At 34.1% G+C, this 19,186-nt stretch overlaps 1 protein-coding gene and 1 long non-coding RNA gene across 11 annotated transcripts in view; one reads left to right on the top strand and one right to left on the bottom strand.

Annotated features, from left to right (window-relative positions):
• Nucleotides 1–19,186, bottom strand: part of LOC107981573 (hepatocyte nuclear factor 4-gamma) — a 436,128-nt gene that overhangs the window by 127,480 nt on the left and 289,462 nt on the right. The window lies entirely within an intron of this gene.
• The window catches only part of LOC116416609, a 233,330-nt gene continuing 217,026 nt past the window's right edge, over nt 2,883–19,186 (top strand). Inside the window, exon 1 of the long non-coding RNA XR_004226954.2 lies at nt 2,883–4,042. This is a non-coding gene — a long non-coding RNA (uncharacterized LOC116416609). The remainder of the gene's footprint in view (nt 4,043–19,186) is intronic.

Here is a 19,186-nt window from a genome sequence, read left to right as displayed (position 1 = left end):
ATAGTGTATTTAAAAGAGCATAAAATTGCCTACTTTTTCCTGCAAGATTTTTTAGATTGACCGTTCCGTTTAATTTTTATGATAAAAAAATGATTTAAAAAAAAATTGAATATCTCCAAAACTAAATCGTCAAACATTTTGAAAAAATTTATGTAAATAAAAAACGATAAAATCTGTTCGCTGTAAAGTTTAGTTATTAAGCTAAAAATCGAAAACTAAAAAAAATGTGTTTTCTATGTTCAAAAGGCTTTGATTAAGTTGTAAATTATGAAAAATATCGATCTTTTGATCACCTTGGTTAGGTTTTTTTTGCAGCTTATAAAACCGTTTAGTTCAAAGGATTCAAATTTTTTGTCTCTCACCCTGTATACCCTGTATAACAAAAATTAATATTTTGGTTAAACCTTGTAACTCGCCAACTAAAGTTCAGAATGTTATAATACAATTCATGATTTTATAAGGTTATGAGGGCCCTATGGCATTTAAAATATTGAGGTTTAAATTTTTTCATGAAAATCATATAATTTGATATTGTAACGGGTGCTCTTTATGTAAAATAATTAAGATTGAAAGTATTCTAAAAATCATTAATATACTGTTTATTAGATCAATATTTTAACTATTTGAACTATAAATTTTTAAAATACTAGCCAACATGGCGAGTGTGCGGTTGCCTCTCGACAAGTGTCCCAGCTATTTCAACTGCCATAAACAAACGAAAGCGACAACAATTGTCTGCATTATCAGCGATGCAGCGTATCACCCGAGCTGCTTAGCGCAAAAAGAAAAAAATTATTGGCAAGAGAGTAACAACTTAATAGTTTGCCCAGAACATAGCTACAAGGACATAACCTCAAAAATTGAGAACGACAGCATAAGTGTGTCAGAAAAAGTGTTAATTGCGCAAATCAAATTAAAGAAATCCGAAGAAGTAAGGAAAGAACTCTTAAAGGAAGTAACTAGTTCAGCACAAGATCTACAGGATTGTGATTTTAATGAGAAGTACAACATATTGAAAGCTGAAAGTTTACTATTGAAGCTACTAGTCGAAGAACTGGGAGAAAAAAATAATTTATCGAAGGAAAAACTTGTAACCAAACAGTATGATAGTGTATTACCTAGAGTATCCTATGCTGAGGTGATAAACCAGCCAAAACCACTCCGTAAAAAAGTGCCAATATTAACAGTAACTAACATGGGCAATGAGACTATAGATATGAAAAAGAATGAAAAATATGTAACAAAAAAAAAAGAACTAGTTATTAACTGTGTAAATTGTGATAGTGTTGAACTAACTGAAGCTGTATTAAAGGAAAACCTAGAAGGAGTTTGTGATGTTAGGAAAAAAGAACTTATAAATCCTATAATTAAAATAATTGGTTTTGACAACTACTTGAATTGAAGTCAAGCTGAGATAGAGAGTGATATAAACTCGAGGAACTTTAGCAGTTTTTCAAATAAAGGCCTAGCCCTGCATATGTACAGAAGCAAACGTAGTGATAGAACGACAGTATTAATGCAGGTTCCTCCTGAGGTATACAAGTTCATCAAGGAGAATAACAGAAAATCTTCGTAGGATACCAAAGCTGCAAAGTCTACGACTATTTAAGTATAAGACCATGTTTCAACTGGGGTAGATATGGTCATAGTGGAAACAAATGTAAAAATAATACAGTTCGTCTAAAATGTGCAGATAGTCATAAGACTAGTGACTTCACAAACAATATAATAAAATGCTTAAATTGTGAATATTCAAATGTTAACTACAACACCACATTTGACATTAAACATGTTTCTAGTGATCACAACCTATGCAACATATTCAAGAAGAAAATCAGCTTATGCATAGAAAGAATCGACTATCTGACGAACCCTACCTTACTATCTGTGATCCCAGGTTACCATAAAAGGATGGTAACTTATCAACAACCTCAACAGGATCAAGGTCCAATGGAAATCGATATAACCAAGAAAAATCAAGATCGAATCAAAGCTGTAACAACTCAACAACAAGGTCGACAGAATTCTGCAACGAGACAACAGCCGTTATCTACGCAAATTCAATCTAATATACTTTTGATTATTTAGACACTATAAGTAAAGATTCACTTTAGAAAGAGAGAACTTGTAACATGATTGATAATTTTAACAAATTAATTAGTAATAAAAATGATTTAATTATGCACCTAAATGTTAGAGGTATGAATGCTAATTTCGATAAAGTTAAAATTTTATATGAGCGTCTAAGTATCAAACCATCTGTTGTAATGTGCACTGAAACTTTCGAACAAGTTAATCATAGTATATATGAACTGATAAGTTCCAATGGGAAATATGATTGCTATTACAACGATAGTAGGTTTAATAAAAATGATGGGGTTATAGTCTTTGTTAATAATAATTTAGTACAAAATACCGAAGTAGTTAAATATGGTAGAATTAAGATTGTGAATACTAGAATTAAGTTAAATAGTAATAGTAATATTGAAATATCGTCCATATACGGATTTCACGAAATACCAAAGACTGAATTTATAATGGATCTGAATAAATACTTAATAAAAAAAAAACATCAAAAATCATCTTGTAATTGGCGATTTTAATGTAAATCTGTTAGAATGCGATTGCATGAGCTAAGAATTTCTGTACGATTTTCTAGAAAAAGGTTATAAACCTGGATTTGTTGGTGTAACTAGACCACCCATAGGCTTAGCCAAAGGATCCTGCATCGACAATATCTACATAATATTAATTTGCTTGAATTTGTGTCCAAAACGTCATTTCCAGTTCAATTTATTCAAATCCCTTTAATTCCAATTGAAATTTTTATAACTGTCACATTAGTTCTAACATTTGAGAACATTTCTACCGTTTAATTTTATTTTTTTTTTCTGCACCAATATTGTGATATTTCAATGTAAGGATTAAGTTTTGCACTTTCCGGGTTTATCAGGGAATTTTTCTAGACTTCTTGGAATTTGAGTCTTCCTGGAATTCTGACGCTGATATAACATTTATGATTATAAATGTGTTTTTTTGTGGTTAAAGTTTGTTTAACTTGGAAGGTAGCAACATACATCATCACTACATTTATAATGGATTAACCCCAGGATCATCCTGACACCTAGACATCGTCTACTGGGAGTAAAAATATTCATTTGGTATATTTGTTGTATACTGAGTGTGTTTTATTATAAACCATGTTTCCTCATCTGGAAGGTGATTTTGACACCTGGACATCATCTACTGGAAGTAAAAATATTCTTTTGGTATATTTGTTGTATACTGAGTGCGTTGCATCATAGACCATGTCTCACCATCCGGGTGGTGATTTGGACACCTGGACATCGTCTACTGGAAATAAAAATATTCTTGTTACGTGACAACTTTCCCGATTCGCATTTGAAATAATAATTTCAAATGTAGAGTCGAGAAAGTTCTACACGTATAAAGGTACATCGAGACTCAAGGCCACAAAAGTATCAAGTGGCTAAGAATCTCGCTAACCTAAACAACTTCCCCGCCAACGGCTAGAGGCGCACGTGCGGAGCTACGTTGCAGTTTCGGCACGCAACTAGTTGCCAGGCCCCGTAAGGTCTAATAAGTGCAATAAGCGTCGACACTGTAACGCGGCTAAGGGGAAGTAAGCTGGCGACGGCGTGGGAGGTCCGGAACCTCTTCCGAGCGCTCTCGAACCACGCTGCTCTCGCACTCCGTGATCGGGCACAGAAGCCGGCGGACCAATATAGTTTCGAAGTTATACTCAGAATTTCATACAAAAATTTAGATTTGTTTTAATTAGTTTCCAATTCGCAGATTCAAATTAATTATTCAGGGATAACAGAATTTATTTTTCAGATTTTAAACGAGAATTTTCTGTAAGCATTGTAAACAGTTTCATAAAGGGGAAATACAGATACAATTGGACCATATAGTTTGTTCAATATATATACATTATCCAAAGTCACTCATTCCCAAAAATCCCAAGATAACAAAAGAAAGGAAGGTCTAGGAAGGATAGTTCGGAGAGAAAAATCACAAGGTAAGATTCGTAAATATTAATTTGGGCAACTACCAAAAGGAAAGAAAAGACACTTGCAGGCAGGCATACGGATCCTGACCAGATTCCACCCTGGACACCTGTAGAACGTGTCAGATAGGCAGACTCACATAAAAGGGGAAAATCTTCAAGTTTCCACCTAACAAAAATTGGAGGTCCCACCGAGATTTTGCCTAACTCAAAGCAAATTTGATTCTCTTTTCTTTTGGACCACAATATACTAATATTAACGTGAATGCAGTACCCGCGACGCTAAAATAAAAAAAAATTAAAATTTAGAAAAATCGTGAAAATTAAATGTTGAAATAAAATAAATGAACGCGAAGTGATTAAAAAGAAAATTCTTTAGAAGTAAAATCACGCGAGGCACCGTAACAAAGGCAAGTGTCGAATTTCAAACTGCGCGCAGCATAGTCGAAAGCGTCGCTTGGGAGCTTTTCGTCGCGTCATCAGAGCCTTTGTGCCTGTCCAACGCGCGTGGAGAGTCAAAGGGGCGGCCATCTTGCGAGCTTCGGTTTTCCCAAATTCGAAATCAATCGTTGCTTTGTCCATGTTCGTTCAGGCTGTTGAGAAGAAAAACGTGTTAGGAAAATATTCGAATCGAAAAGAAAAATTATCGAGGATCTAAATTTCAAAAAGAGAAATTTTCAAATCTCCAAAAATTTGCTGAAAATAAAATTATTTTAGCTAAAAATATCCTAATTGTTATAAATTTCGACAAAAGTAATTTCACAATTATCAAAAAAAAAAAGGAACGAAGACTTTGCTTGTGAAAGGACCCCGAATGATAACGACTAAAATATTTAAGATTTTAATATAAAATATATATAATATAAAAATTTATATAATACAGTTGACAACAAGTTGGTAAAGCTGTGTTACTTTAGAGGGAAGGGCCCGTTAGTTTTTTTATATAAAGGGAAAGAAAACACAAGCGAAGTTCATATAAGTATAACATACGTACCTCAATCTGGTCGACAAAGATTAAAAATCATTGGCATTTCCCAGCCAAATCGAACCAGAGCGTTTTCATTACGCAGGTGGTCTGGTGCGGAAATTCGATTTTCACAGCAAAGGTGAGAGTTGACTGTTCAGGACCAGAAGTATATGTCCCATGCTATAAAATAAAACAAAAATCAAAATTGGTATCAGAGGTTATTAGGAACAAATTGATTCATGAGTAAGAGTACGACTGACAACAAATCGGTAAAGTCACACTCATTGTTTGAGATTTATGAAAACAAGTAGGAAAAGAAAGTCCTTTTTAAAAGCGCACTTTTAAGTACTCGTGCGAGTCCCTCCTATATAAAAGTTATATACCTAATACTGAAAAGTTAATCAATCATAAAGAAACACACATAATATAGTTAAACACTTTTCTGCAATTAGTTTCAATTTGAAAAGACACTTGATTTTAAAACACTCCAAAGGGGAAATACGAACAAATTGGCCCCATTAATTTTTATACAAAAATTTCTTTTTGAGAAAAACGCGTTAAAAGAAGAACATGTAGCTTTGTTGTCCAGTAAAGACCTGATTTCAAATTGTTCATTAGAAATACACATACGTACATTTTTATTTTCACATCACTTATGAGAGAGAGAGAGAGGAATTTTGAACGCGTCGAGGCTAATTTCACTTGCGAGCACTTAAAAATTCCAAGTAAAAGCACGTACAATAAAAGAAAAAAACACTCATCTGGTCTATTTAACCTTGTAGCATTGTTGATCACTGCATAGAATCAAAGAAATCGTTGTGTTGACGTTGATCGTGGAAGTCTCAATAGGTAATTTCACTTTGACCCCGTGAACAACATTTATTATACAATTTCCTCGACCCTACAAGGACCAAATAAGTTGTAAATATATTGCAGAATCATTTTAATGCACAACCTTTCTCACAATTAGAAAGTAGAATTGAAATTGTAGGCGAAAAGCAAGTTTGAAAAAGGAATTCTTATCATATGGTTTAGTAATCGCTTCAAAGAAGGAAAACTTCACACAAATAGACTTAATGAATTATTTTTAACGTGTGTTTTAATTGACTGTCAATATACTTTAACATCAAAGTCAGAAAATTAACAATTTTGATAATTTTAAACGAAAACTTGCAAATGAACAAAAATCTAAGATAAATAGCATTGTTTATGTAAAAGCCAACCTGTATAACTTATTCAAGCAATATAAAAGGCAAAATTACAATATTTAAGGAAATGAAGCGTGTGACAATACTCAAAACTTCATACTTGCGTGCATTTTCTTAAGTCGTTGCAGGTGAAAAGAGGCCATTGAGAATCTTGCGCCATCCTAGAACAAGTAAAAAGAACAAGTAAAAAGTCATTTAACACAAAGCAAGAAGCCCTAGTGTTATGCAAACGATCTATGTTTGAATAAATTGTCAGGAAAACTTATCTAATTAGTGAGCAGCAACTGGTTGTACTGCTTGGGCTAGAGAGTCCTGGGCCCACACTTATATTTCCACTTTTTGCCAATAAACACCTTCCGAAAATCACTGTCACATGTAAAGGACACACTTGCGAATTTACAGATTACACGTGCGCACTATTTTCACCGCGATTTAATAACAATAATTGAAGGAGAAAGTACGCGACGCGACGCGGGTGAGGTTAGCCATTGCAGCATAGCAGCCGATGACACGTGTTTGTTCAGAGCGAATGCGGGCGCAGTTGCATGCGTGCGAGCGTGGTTACTAGGCGCGTGCAGGGACTTTACAGCGGTGCGAGACTAGGCGCGCGCAACTGACGCGGTCGAGTCGGAGTAGAGTCAAGAAGCAGAGAGAGCGCGCGGCAGTCATCTTGAGTGCAATGAATAATGAATGCAAAGAATTAGCATTTTAAGGGTTTTATGACAATAATAATTATTATTAATTGACATAGATTTGAAATCACGTTAATTTAACCTTCTTTTTACATAAACAAATAAATAATTTTTTTCTTACTTTAATTATTTCATTAAGAGAATTTTGCGTTTTAGGAAGTAACAATTGTTGATTAAAGGTTTTCTTAATTAAACTTTTTGTAGATTTAAGAACAATATTAAAATTTCCTTTTGTTTTTGGAATTATACTTCATTATTAATTCGTTTTTCTTCAATCAAGAGGTACTTAATTATTTTGATTATTTTAATTATTTTTGATAAACATAATAATAATTGTTTAGAATCCCATTTTTTTATCGTGTTCATCTAATTCTTTTTATATTTAACAAAATTAAATAAAACCGAGTGACGCTTCATATACAATCACGTAAGAACTTTGAAATTTTTGTTAAATTATTTCAACACACTTAATTTCTTTTCTCGCTAATTTTCACGTCATATGACTGATATCTTTCATAAACACAAATTACTACATTCAAACAACAAAGTTTAACCCACACCATCCAATCCCTATAACCAAATTTCCACAAACAACCAACTAAAACCAAATAATAATAAAAAAAAATCAACATTATCAAACCCCATAATAATAAATGGACGAACACTAGGAACCCCTAAAAATAAATAAATTGCATGACCAAATATGCTACATCATACCATACAATCATACCTTTTGTCTTTAATTTTCCTTTTGTTATAGGAAAATGGATCAAAACTGATGAAAAAGGTTGGATCAATAAACAACAACTTGAGGTTAATTTATTGTTAAGTATATTGTAAAAGGCTTGAGAGCCTAGTCGGCGGCACGTCTGCTCACATCGGAGTCTTACAGGCAAGAGAGAGAGTGTATTGTAGAGTACAGCATAGTCTGCTCTACACACGGAATATGATATAATACGTAATAGGCGATTAGAGTATAGCGCGAGACATGCGCGGTTCGTCAGCTCTCGCGTGAGCTCGTCTCAATGTACAAAATCGCAGTTGACCAATAGATGGCGCGACGTGTACCATTTTGGTACTGATAATCAAGATTATAATACTTACTATATTACAACACGCCTCCTTAAGTTTATAATCTTGATCTTTAGCATTAACTTTTCATTTTCGATACATTTTTCTATTACATTTTAAATTAATCTTAGCGCTTTTCTATTTTCTATAAACTTTGTTTTATTTAGACTTTTCGTTAACATATCTGCTAAATTGAATTGAGAGTCTATTTTTATAATATCAATTATGCCATTTTCATAATTCTCATTAATATAATGATATTGCACTTCAATGTGCTTCGAGTTTTTAGTGAAGTTACCATATTTTGCAATCGCAATTGCACCTGAGTTATCCTCATACACATTAATTGGTTTATCGAATTCTACATTGAACATTTCGCTTAATAAATTTTTTACAAACAATATTTCTGTTACTGCTTCTGACATAGCAGTATATTCTGCGAAAGTTGAACATTTGGTTACAGTGCTTTGTTTATGAGTTTTCCAGAAAATTACATTACCATAAAGTCTTATTACAAAGCCTGTTGTAGATTTTCTATCTACATTATCACCTGCATAATCAGAATCTACCATACAATCTAATATTTCGTTTTTCAAGTTATCACAATATGTCAATTTTAGATCTTTAGTTTTATACAGATATTTTAGGATTCTCAACGCATATTTATAATGTGTTTGGTCGTAGCAACTTTGGTATCGACTTAAATAATTTACGCTATACGCAATATCTGGCCTTGTGCCTGTACTAATGTATAATAATTCTCCTATCAAGTTTCTATATTTTATATTTTCATCAATTTCACTAGCTTGATCTAGTTTTAAATTTGACTCCATTGGAGTATCATATAATTTGGCTTTTTCTAAATTATATTTAGTGGCTAAAGATTCAATGTATTTTGTTTGACTTAAAGTCATTTTTTGTCTATCATTGCTATAATTTATATCAATACCTATATATTGGCTTATTTTGCCTAAATCTTTCATCACAAATCTTTGCATTAGACTAGATTTAACTTTATCTATTTTATTTTTATCTTTGCAACAAATTAGGAGATCATCAACAAAAACTAAAATATATATTGAATCTTTGTTTGTATTATTTACGTATAGACAGTAATCGTAGTTACTTCTCACAAAATTTAAGCTTTCGATAAATTTATTAAAACAATCGTACCAAGCTCTAGGACTTTCTCGCAGTCCGTATAATGCCTTTTGCAGTTTGCAAACTTTATTGTCACCTGTTTCGTAACCTTTTGGTTCATTTATATACACCTCGGTTTTTACATCACCGTTTAAGAAAGCTGTCTCTACATCCATTTGTTCTATAAATAAATTGTTTTTACAACTGTATGACAATAAAATTTTCAAAGTTTGCATTTTTCCTACGGGTGAATAAACATTATCTAAGTATTCCTTTTGTTGAAATCCTCTTACAACTAATCTCGCTTTATACATATTATTGTTTTTCTTTTTGTAGACCCATTTCACATCAATGACTTTTTTGTCTTTTGGCCTTTCAACAATTTGCCAAGTTTTATTTTTCATAAGACTATTGATTTCGGAATCCATCGCAATTTTCCATTGTTTATATTCATTTGAGTTTAACGCCTCCTCGAATGTATTTGGTACATTTGCATCAATATGATTTACATATATAAAATGAGTTACAGGATTTCCGTATCTATTTACAGGACTTTTCTTTCTATTAGATTTTCTTTGTACTTTTAAACTTGAATTATCATTTTCAGCAATATCAGAATTTAATTCATTTTCTCTACTTTCATAATTATCTATACGATTTTCGAAATTTATTTCATTACCCCTACTTGACTCGAGAGTCGAAGTATGGGTAAAAGAGTTTAGTTTGTTTTCTACATTTTCAGATTCGCTATTTTCCAAATCTCTATCTTTTTCATCATCAAGTTTTTCTAAGCAAATAATTTCTGTATTTTCTTCGACTACTTGTACATGTCTAGCATGAATAACTCTACCATTGACGAGAACTTTATAGCCATTTTCTACATAACCTACTAGTACACCTAATTTGGCTTTATCGTCCCATTTGCTTTTTCGCAGCGCTTCTGGTACTCGTACAAAGACTCGACTGCCATAAATTTTTAAATGATCAACATTTGGTTTTTTACCAAAAAATATTTCGTATGGCGTTTTATTTTTGGCTGTATTTGCAATTGTGCGATTTTTTAGATAAGCTACTGTTTTCATAATTTCAGGCCAATATCGCCTATGAATTTTTGCTTCACGCATTAAACATCTGCCCATATCCATTGCGGATCTATTATATCTTTCCGCTACTCCATTTAATTCATGGACGTACGGTGGGCATGGCAATAGTTCAATTCCTTTTGATTTTATAAAATCATAAATTTCCTTATTTAAATATTCTTTGCCATTATCACAACGTAATTTCTTAACTCGCTTACTAAATTTATTTTCTACTAAACTAACAAATTCTTTTAAACAACTGGCAGTCTCTGATTTATTTTTAATGCAGAAAATTCTAGTACACTTACTATAATCATCAATGAAAGTTACAAAATATTTTTCTCCCCCATAACCGATTGTGTTATGTGGACCATTTAAATCTGTGTGAATTAATTCTAAAATTTCCGTAGTTTTTGATCTATTATTTTCGAACGGTACATTTGCCATTTTACTCTCTATACAATTTCCACATTTCATTTCGACATTTTCTATTTTTTCTGGCAATCCTTTTACTAATTTATTTTTCACTAATTTGTTCAAATATTGAAAGTTAACATGACCTAATGCTCTATGCCATTTCTCTTTATCAGTTAATTTTAATGAATTTACAAACATTTGCTTATTTTCCTTTTCAATTACATAGCTTTTCATAAAATATAGATTATCCTTTTTGTTTGCGACTGCTATTAATTCTCTATTTTTATTGTAAATTTTGGCATCATCATTTTTTGCTACTACTGTATAATTTTCTGTGACTTTAGAGAAACTCAGTATGTTTTGTCTAATGCCTTGAACATAATAAACATTTTTTACGTCTACTTGTTTTTGATTGTAATAATTTTTAAAAAGTAATTTTACAGTTCCAATTTTAGTAGCTTTCAAACTTTTACCATCAGGTAATTTTACTTCTATAGGATTTTTTAAATATACGAATTTATCAAAATATTTATCATTATTTACAATGTGGTCTGTGCAGCCACTATCTAGTAACCAATTAATTTGACCTAAACTTTCGCTACTATTTTCTAACGCAGTTATCTGGTTTACCTCTGGGTTGCAGACCTGGGTCAGCCATGCTTCGGATGAGTAGTCGCCCTGTTGTTCGCCTGAAGATTTAGCTTTGGGTTGACCTTGACCTCTGCCTCGCTGATTGTCTCGGTAGTTGCCTCGGTTGAAGCCTCTGTTGAACCCTCTGTTGTAGCCTCGTTGATTTCCTCGTTGGTGACCTCGTTGACCTTGACTATATTGAGCACCTCGTCCTCGGTTGCTCTGCTGATGTGGTCTCGTACACTCGTTTATGAAGTGGCCAAATTTTCCACAGTTAAAACATTTGCCTTTGGTTTGTACCGCAAAGGTACTGGCATTACTTTTATTATCTGACTCAGCATTAGTCATATTTTTCTCTTTTATTTTCGACTTTACATAGTCTACTGTTCTTTGGTCTTCTGGGATAACATCTATAAAATCCCCAATGTAACTATAGCTTGGTGGTAAAGCTCTAAGTAGATATCTCAATTTTTCGACTTCTTCTAATTTCCCACCAGCTGATTTGAATTCATTAGTTACTTTTTCGAATTCTACAAAAAATTCTTCCACTGAATTATAATTATTTAATTTGATTTCTTCGATTTTTCCTCTGCATATAATTTGCAAAGCTGTTGATTGTGTTAAATACATTTTATCGAATTTTGTTATCATCGCGAGAGCTGTTTTACATTCACCGATGTATTCTAATTGTTTGTCTGAGATAGCACTAATTATCATAGTGCGAGCTTTTAAATCAATCTTTTTCCAATCATCTTCTTTGCCTTTATATTTATCAGGCATTTCATTTATTGCTGGTTCGTTGCACTCTTTATACTCTAACAGGATCATTAATCTAATTTTCCAACTGGAATAATTTGCACCATCAAACACTGGTATCATAATGTCTTCGATTTTCGCTTGTTTAGCCATTTCTTTTTCTTTTGCACTAATGCTCTCGTATACTTGATTTTTCAATTTAATAATCTTCTTGAGTGCTTTTAAAAATATTTTTCTAATTTGATTTCTTGATTCTTCTTTTAATTCAATATTTTTGGCTTCTAATCCGTCTTCTTGTTTTACTTTAGGCTTAAGCCACAAGTACATGTGCTTAACCTCTAATTTGCACGTGCTCTGAAATAGCACTTCACCACGTGTTTCACTCGCCGACTTTAATCTTCTTGCATCGCACTTAAATCTTGATTAGTTTTTAAAATTCTTTTAATTGTTGAGTAGCTGACGACTTTATCTACGTCACTGAGCTTATATTTTTCTTCTTTAACCCTTTTTGACCGGTTAATTTTCACTTGAAAATCTTCTTCTATCGACAGACGTTTCTATACGAAAATTCGAATATCAATGCTTCACATGCATATAATTTCTCCAGATATTTTCTTCTTTAATTTCACTGTTCAATTTTTCACTGTGCGATTTACTTTTTTTTAACAATAACCGTTAACTACTTTCCACGTGGCTTTTCTTCTAACCTCACTTAGTTTTACACTACATATCTCTCATGTCACTCATATGAGTAGACATGCGGGATAAAATATAAATACCAACCACGCTCTGCTACCATGATGAAAAAGGTTGGATCAATAAACAACAACTTGAGGTTAATTTATTGTTAAGTATATTGTAAAAGGCTTGAGAGCCTAGTCGGCGGCACGTCTGCTCACATCGGAGTCTTACAGGCAAGAGAGAGAGTGTATTGTAGAGTACAGCATAGTCTGCTCTACACACGGAATATGATATAATACGTAATAGGCGATTAGAGTATAGCGCGAGACATGCGCGGTTCGTCAGCTCTCGCGTGAGCTCGTCTCAATGTACAAAATCGCAGTTGACCAATAGATGGCGCGACGTGTACCATTTTGGTACTGATAATCAAGATTATAATACTTACTATATTACAACAAAAACAAAGTAGACGTGTTGGACATGACGGACATGGGAGGCACCAAGGTCCACATAAAATTCAAAGGCAGAGAAGACAGCGCCATGAAAAACTTCATGACACATGGACGATGCGTCGTTTCCATTACACCGACAGCAACACAATACTTATATATAGCAGATGTGGAATATGCAAACGAAGAAAATAAACACAAGGCAATCAAAACATGCACCAAACCCAAGTCACAGAGCATAATGGAGAAGATGGGATACGTAGAAGGCAAAGGCTTATGCAAAGATCTACAAGATAGAACGGACCCAGTCAAAGCCGTACCAAATGAATACAGACAGGGCCTAGGTGCAACAGCCCTAGATTATTACTCGGACCACAATGACACAAATTTTGTCATTGAACAAGAACAAGGACCATCAGCCATCATAGAAGAACCAGGAGAGGTAATAAGGGTTAGCAAAATCAACGAAAAAACTATGTCAACAAGTATAAGGGAAAACCCAGACGACATACAAGCAAACTTAAAACAATTTGGACCATGTGAAATAGAGAAATTTTATACGGACCAACAAGGACACACCAAACTAGTAGTGAGATACCAGATCCCTCTACATAAGAAGAAAGCAGTGGAGTATGCAACAACAATAATAAAGAAAACCATAGAACAATCAATACCAGATATTCCTACGCAAACAACACCAGGAGCAGCAATAAACATGCCAATAGTCCTTCCGATATTACCACTGTTACCACCAGCATTTCGACCACCGCTATTCGCAACGTCATTAACAACATCATTACCAGCACAACGACAGAAATCGCCAAGTTAAAAACCAATACCGATGCCAGAAATAATAACAGGACCACTGGATGACACGGCAGGGCTAAAATTCTGTGCCCAGGTACCTTTGGGCATGAACTCTGAAACCTTCGAAAGGATATTTGCTGTATTTGGTCCTCTGGACTAACATAACTTTCGTCCTGCACAAAAAGCAGGAACATAACACACCACTTAGGAAGTACCTAGCCTTCGTGCAGTACTTCGACAAGGGGGATGCCAAGAAAGCAATAGACCATTGCAGTGAAAGATTCAAACAAAAATGGGCATCGCCACGGCACCTCAAGAAAAAAACACAGTGTATGCGGCAGAATGAGCGATTATAGAAACAAAGAAGACCATGAGTTCGTATGTAAAATACAAAATGGAGAAACACTAAAACATCACAAAGAGTGTGGAAAATACATACAATACCAACACATAGAAGCTCGCAAACAATATTGCATAAAGCTGCATGATGCTATTTTCAATGATTTGTCGCTTATAAGGGATGCATTCTTAACTAAAACTATCCGAATACTTTTTTTTGTGAAATTTTTTGAATTTTTTAATAAAAATACTTTTAAAGCCTTATATGTATGTTTAGACTACCATATTTCCATTTTAAACCTCAAAATATGAGAATCTGAATGTTTGATCCGGACTATAACAACCTCGATACAGTGAAAAGATACATTTTTATAGTAGAAATGTAGCTGTAAAGTTTTAAAATGGGCCTGACCTTCTAATAGATGTAATGTAGAAAACAAACATGATATAATGGCTAAGAAGTGGTTTTACATCCAAATTTGACACTTATAACCTAGTACATTTCATGACTACCGATACCAATATGTGTTTGTATCGGTAGTATGAACTTTTTTTTAATGTAGCATTAAGAATTTTTTTCCGGAAGATTCGCAAAATCCGATCCGCAAGTTCCGCAGCAAAACGCGAATGGACGATATTATGTAGCACTTCTATTCCGTGTAACACATCTTATTCGATTCAATCGAGTTTACTAACAATATTACGCATGTGTGCGGGATTTTTAAATACTTTCGTATTTTTCCCTTCATTCAATCATACATGCAATTGTGTACGTTATGCCGCATCGTGCGGAGAAGAATAAAAATATGTATAAGCGCCAATGGGACTGTATAATATCTCAGACTTTTGAATTGGTAAATATAAGTTCGACTACGCAGTGTCGATACTCAAAATTCTGCTCTGTTTATTCGAGCGGCTTAGCTTATAGTATGCTTGCATGTGTTGTGTTTTCTTGGAACGCCTGAGTGTAACTCGGCGTCTAACGCTCGACTATATCGTTTAGTCGTGCCTGAATATTGTTTTCTTTTATGGAATATTCCTTTCGGAAATTTTCGGAGGTTGCTTACACTCATGCATTCCAATGGGAGGGTATATATATTTGCGCACAATTTTCCTGCTCTAGCTAATTTGCTATTTTCTCAACATATATGATTTCGAAATGCCAATGTGTACGGATTTATTCAATCCATGCTTCCAACCATTTTACTTTAATTTCTAAGTTAATTTTTTATTTTTGCTGCTTTTAAAATTGCAGACATTACCGTGTTGGGTGCGATTGTAATGTGGTACTGTAATTTTGCGCGTACGGTGATTTTATAATTTTATGAATTTAATTTTTCAATCAATAGTGAAACGTTAAAAGTTCCAACCACGTATGGGCGCCATTGTAACGTTGTGGCCTTGCTAGCGCGGAATCGGATAAGTGTGTTCCACCGAGCTTAGGGACCGACGCGCGAGGTTAACAAGAGGATCGTCGGGTGACGACCAGGGACTCGCCTCGGCTGCTCAGCATCTCCGTCTTGACGGACCGCGGAGAGTGGCGGAATCCTTCTATGCGCGGCTTATTTATGAATGGAAGCAAGGGTTTTAGCATGCATAATAATGACACTCTAATAATTTATGCTAAGAGAACCTTCGGGCTTCATCTGCCCTCAGAACGTTTATTCACTCGAAATAACAATGTGCACTACGTGCAATCGTGTGTGCGTGTGGTATGCGTCGAGATGACCATCGAGATCGGCCGGCGCACTATGCGCGACAATCGGGCTTTGCCCTTAGCCCTACGTTAAGTTATATACTCACTCGTGCTTTTTCGGAACGTGGTGTGCCATGCGCCAAATTAACCGAGAGAGATAGATAGATGGGCTATTCGCCGACACAGGACATGCTCACGGGTTTGCCGATGAACGTTGCGTTGCCGCTGCTGGACGGACTGGTTGCTTTGGATTCAACCTCGTCAGCGCCGTTTGGTCGGCGGCCCACTGAATCCCTCCTCGTGGCGTTAGTGAGAGCTGTAGGCACTGGATTACCTTAGCCTGAGCACGATGTCATGGCCATCGGCCCGATGGTCTGGTCTGGAGCCGCGCCCTTAGAGATGAGCGGCTCCGACGGCTGGCCGGCTTTCCTGGCCGTGTGGTCGCTACCAGAGTCAGGAGTCGAGAGAGCGAATCGCGCTTCTCTCTGCTGATCGATAGTCCTTCTTCGATCGATTCGGGGTCCTTCGGATTGCTTCGTGCGAATCCGGCTCTGCTATCTCGTTCTCTCTTGTTGCGTGTTTATTAGTCAGCGTCGGCTCTTGTCATGCTTCTTTCCTTTTGCCCCCCTCTCTCCTATTCTACTTCTATGCTTCGCGCGCGGCTCCTGCCAACTTGATAGTCGTCGCAATGCGTGTTTGTATGTGCGTGTGCGCGCTTCGCGCGCGTGTATGTGCTGGGATTATGCCGAGCTGTTGTGAGGGCATATGCACTGTCACAACGTCATTTATTGAAATTTCCTTCATATTCTTATTAATAAATGATTTTGATACTTTTTTTCAAATCTAATGACGCAAATTAATATACAGGGTGACCCAATTTAAACGGGCACCGCTCATAACTCGTCAGGGACAGCCACAATCGAAAAAATGGTAGAGACCAAAGTTGTAGGATATCGAAGGGGCAACCCGATGGTGACCTTGGATTTGACCTTGAACGCGTTTTTCAAGGTCATTTGAAGGTCAACTTTGGATTTTTAAATAGGAACCCCATTCTTTTATTGCGGGAATGGAAAGAGCGGTAAATTTTACGTTCAGAATGGTATGTTCGGTTGCGGCACTGAAGGTCATCTCAATGTCCTGCAGCCAGAATGAAACCACGCCTACGTAATTCCTCTAGCAACGCTAAATTAAAAAAAAGTGGTAGAGATCAAAGTTTTTGTATAGGGGGGGGGGGGGAATTGTGACCTCGAATTTGAGCCAGTCCTACAAGGTCATTTCAAGGTCAAATTATTTTTTTTCAAACTTTACTTTTACTTTGTATCCGAGATGAAATCCCTTCTTAGATGTTCTCTGTCCAGCGGCCAAGACGCAAATGAGCCCTCGCTAGCGTCCAAACATAAGTCTCGCTATTCCCCGAATGATCCCTTCCGACGGTTAACTTGCGCATGACTCCTCTAGGTGGTCGCCACCTACCTACCTGAACTCCTGATGTGCGAAAAATAAAAATGGCTCCCGAAATAAGTCTTTTAAAATAAGTCCCGCGCTCAGTCTTGCCACCGCGCCCCCTTCGAACCTTCCTCTACGACGCTTAACTCACGAATGATTTTCAAGCAGGCGCCCCGGCCCCGCGCCGTACCTGCCGCCCGAACTTTCGATTTGCAAAAATAAAAATAGCCTCCGAAAATTGTCGAAAGAGTCTCACACTCGGCCTTCCGCCAAAAATATTAACGAAAATTTTTATTAAAAAGCCAATCATCGATACAGAAAAAGATTAAGTAAAACATCGAAGTATTGTAGAAAAACGTCAAAAAAATGACTCAAATCACATATTTTCAATTATTAAATTAGTATTTGAAGTCGATAAATATCTAAATAAATTTAAAAATTCTACTGCATTACTAGAACTTAGACTGTTTTCTGCAAAAAATAATAAATAAAAAACTACTTAAACAATTATTTAATTGCAAATAGTAATTATTAATTTTTTATTATAAAATAATTTATTGATTAGGAAGCTTTTATGAAATAGATAATAAATAAATATTTTGTAATTCCAAAAGTGTTAAAAGTAAATTTTAATAGATAACTTATAAAATAGTTAAAATTGTATTTTAGTAAAAGATTTATTTTAACTTATTAAATTTTATGAAGTGAAATCAAACTTATACATACATTTAAAATATGGGTAATTAATCGGAATATTTAGCTCTTAAACAATATTTTCTAGAATAATCGCTATGACTTGAAATTATATCAAACATTTTTTAATTTTAAGTAAATTGATTCTTCAAGAAATACCTTCATTACGTATTGCAGAACTTTTTTTATACAAGACATTAATACAAAAATTTTAATAGAAAATGTATATTCGTATTATTTTTAATATTAAATGAAATGATGTAAAAAGTACAATCTTCATTTGTTAACAATAATAAATATTCTGTTACGTTAGATAACAATTTTTTTACATTAACATAACTTTAGATGCAATATTTTATATTAATATGTATGTTATTAATTAATTATTATCGTGTTAAATACAATATTTTACAGATTACATATTGTACAAGTTTAAATAATGAACATACATTTTTTAGTGTTGTTGGTTGTTTATTATTACTTATCTAATAGAAAAGTGCAAAAAATTTAAGTACCTACCAATTTCTGCTGCAAAAATATTTCTAATAGAATTAAAATATTTATACAGTGGAATTATCACTAAATAATTATATTAACTGTTGCCAGTAATTGTATGTATAATCTGTGTGACGACATGGTATGTATTACAAACTTTATAATTCTGCTTATACATATGTATTTTCAACATGCGTGTTTACATGTATGTGTGTATAGCATATGTATACAAACATACGTATGTATGTATATCTATGTATACTTAAAACAATAATAATTTATGAATAAATTAAATGGAAAAACAACAACGTTATTTAAAAAAACATAATGCAATTTATTTCTGATTCAAATAATAAATGTGTGTAAAATAAATATAAAAACTTTTTTACTTTATACTTCGATGTTTTACTTTTTCTTTTTCTGTATCGATGGCTTTTTATTGTAAAATTCTATTCATATTTTGGCATTACGGTTTATCAATTTATGATTTTTTAAAAATAAAACATTTAATATTTTTTTTACGTTTTTATCAAACTTTGACGTTTTTCTACAATACTTCGATGTTTTACTTAATCTTTTTCTGTATC

Source organism: Nasonia vitripennis, assembly GCF_009193385.2.
Source record: "Nasonia vitripennis strain AsymCx chromosome 2 unlocalized genomic scaffold, Nvit_psr_1.1 chr2_random0012, whole genome shotgun sequence".
Taxonomy (NCBI): domain Eukaryota; kingdom Metazoa; phylum Arthropoda; class Insecta; order Hymenoptera; family Pteromalidae; genus Nasonia; species Nasonia vitripennis.
The sequence above is the reverse complement of the archived record's forward strand: the minus strand, read 5'-3'. Positions and strand labels throughout refer to the sequence as shown.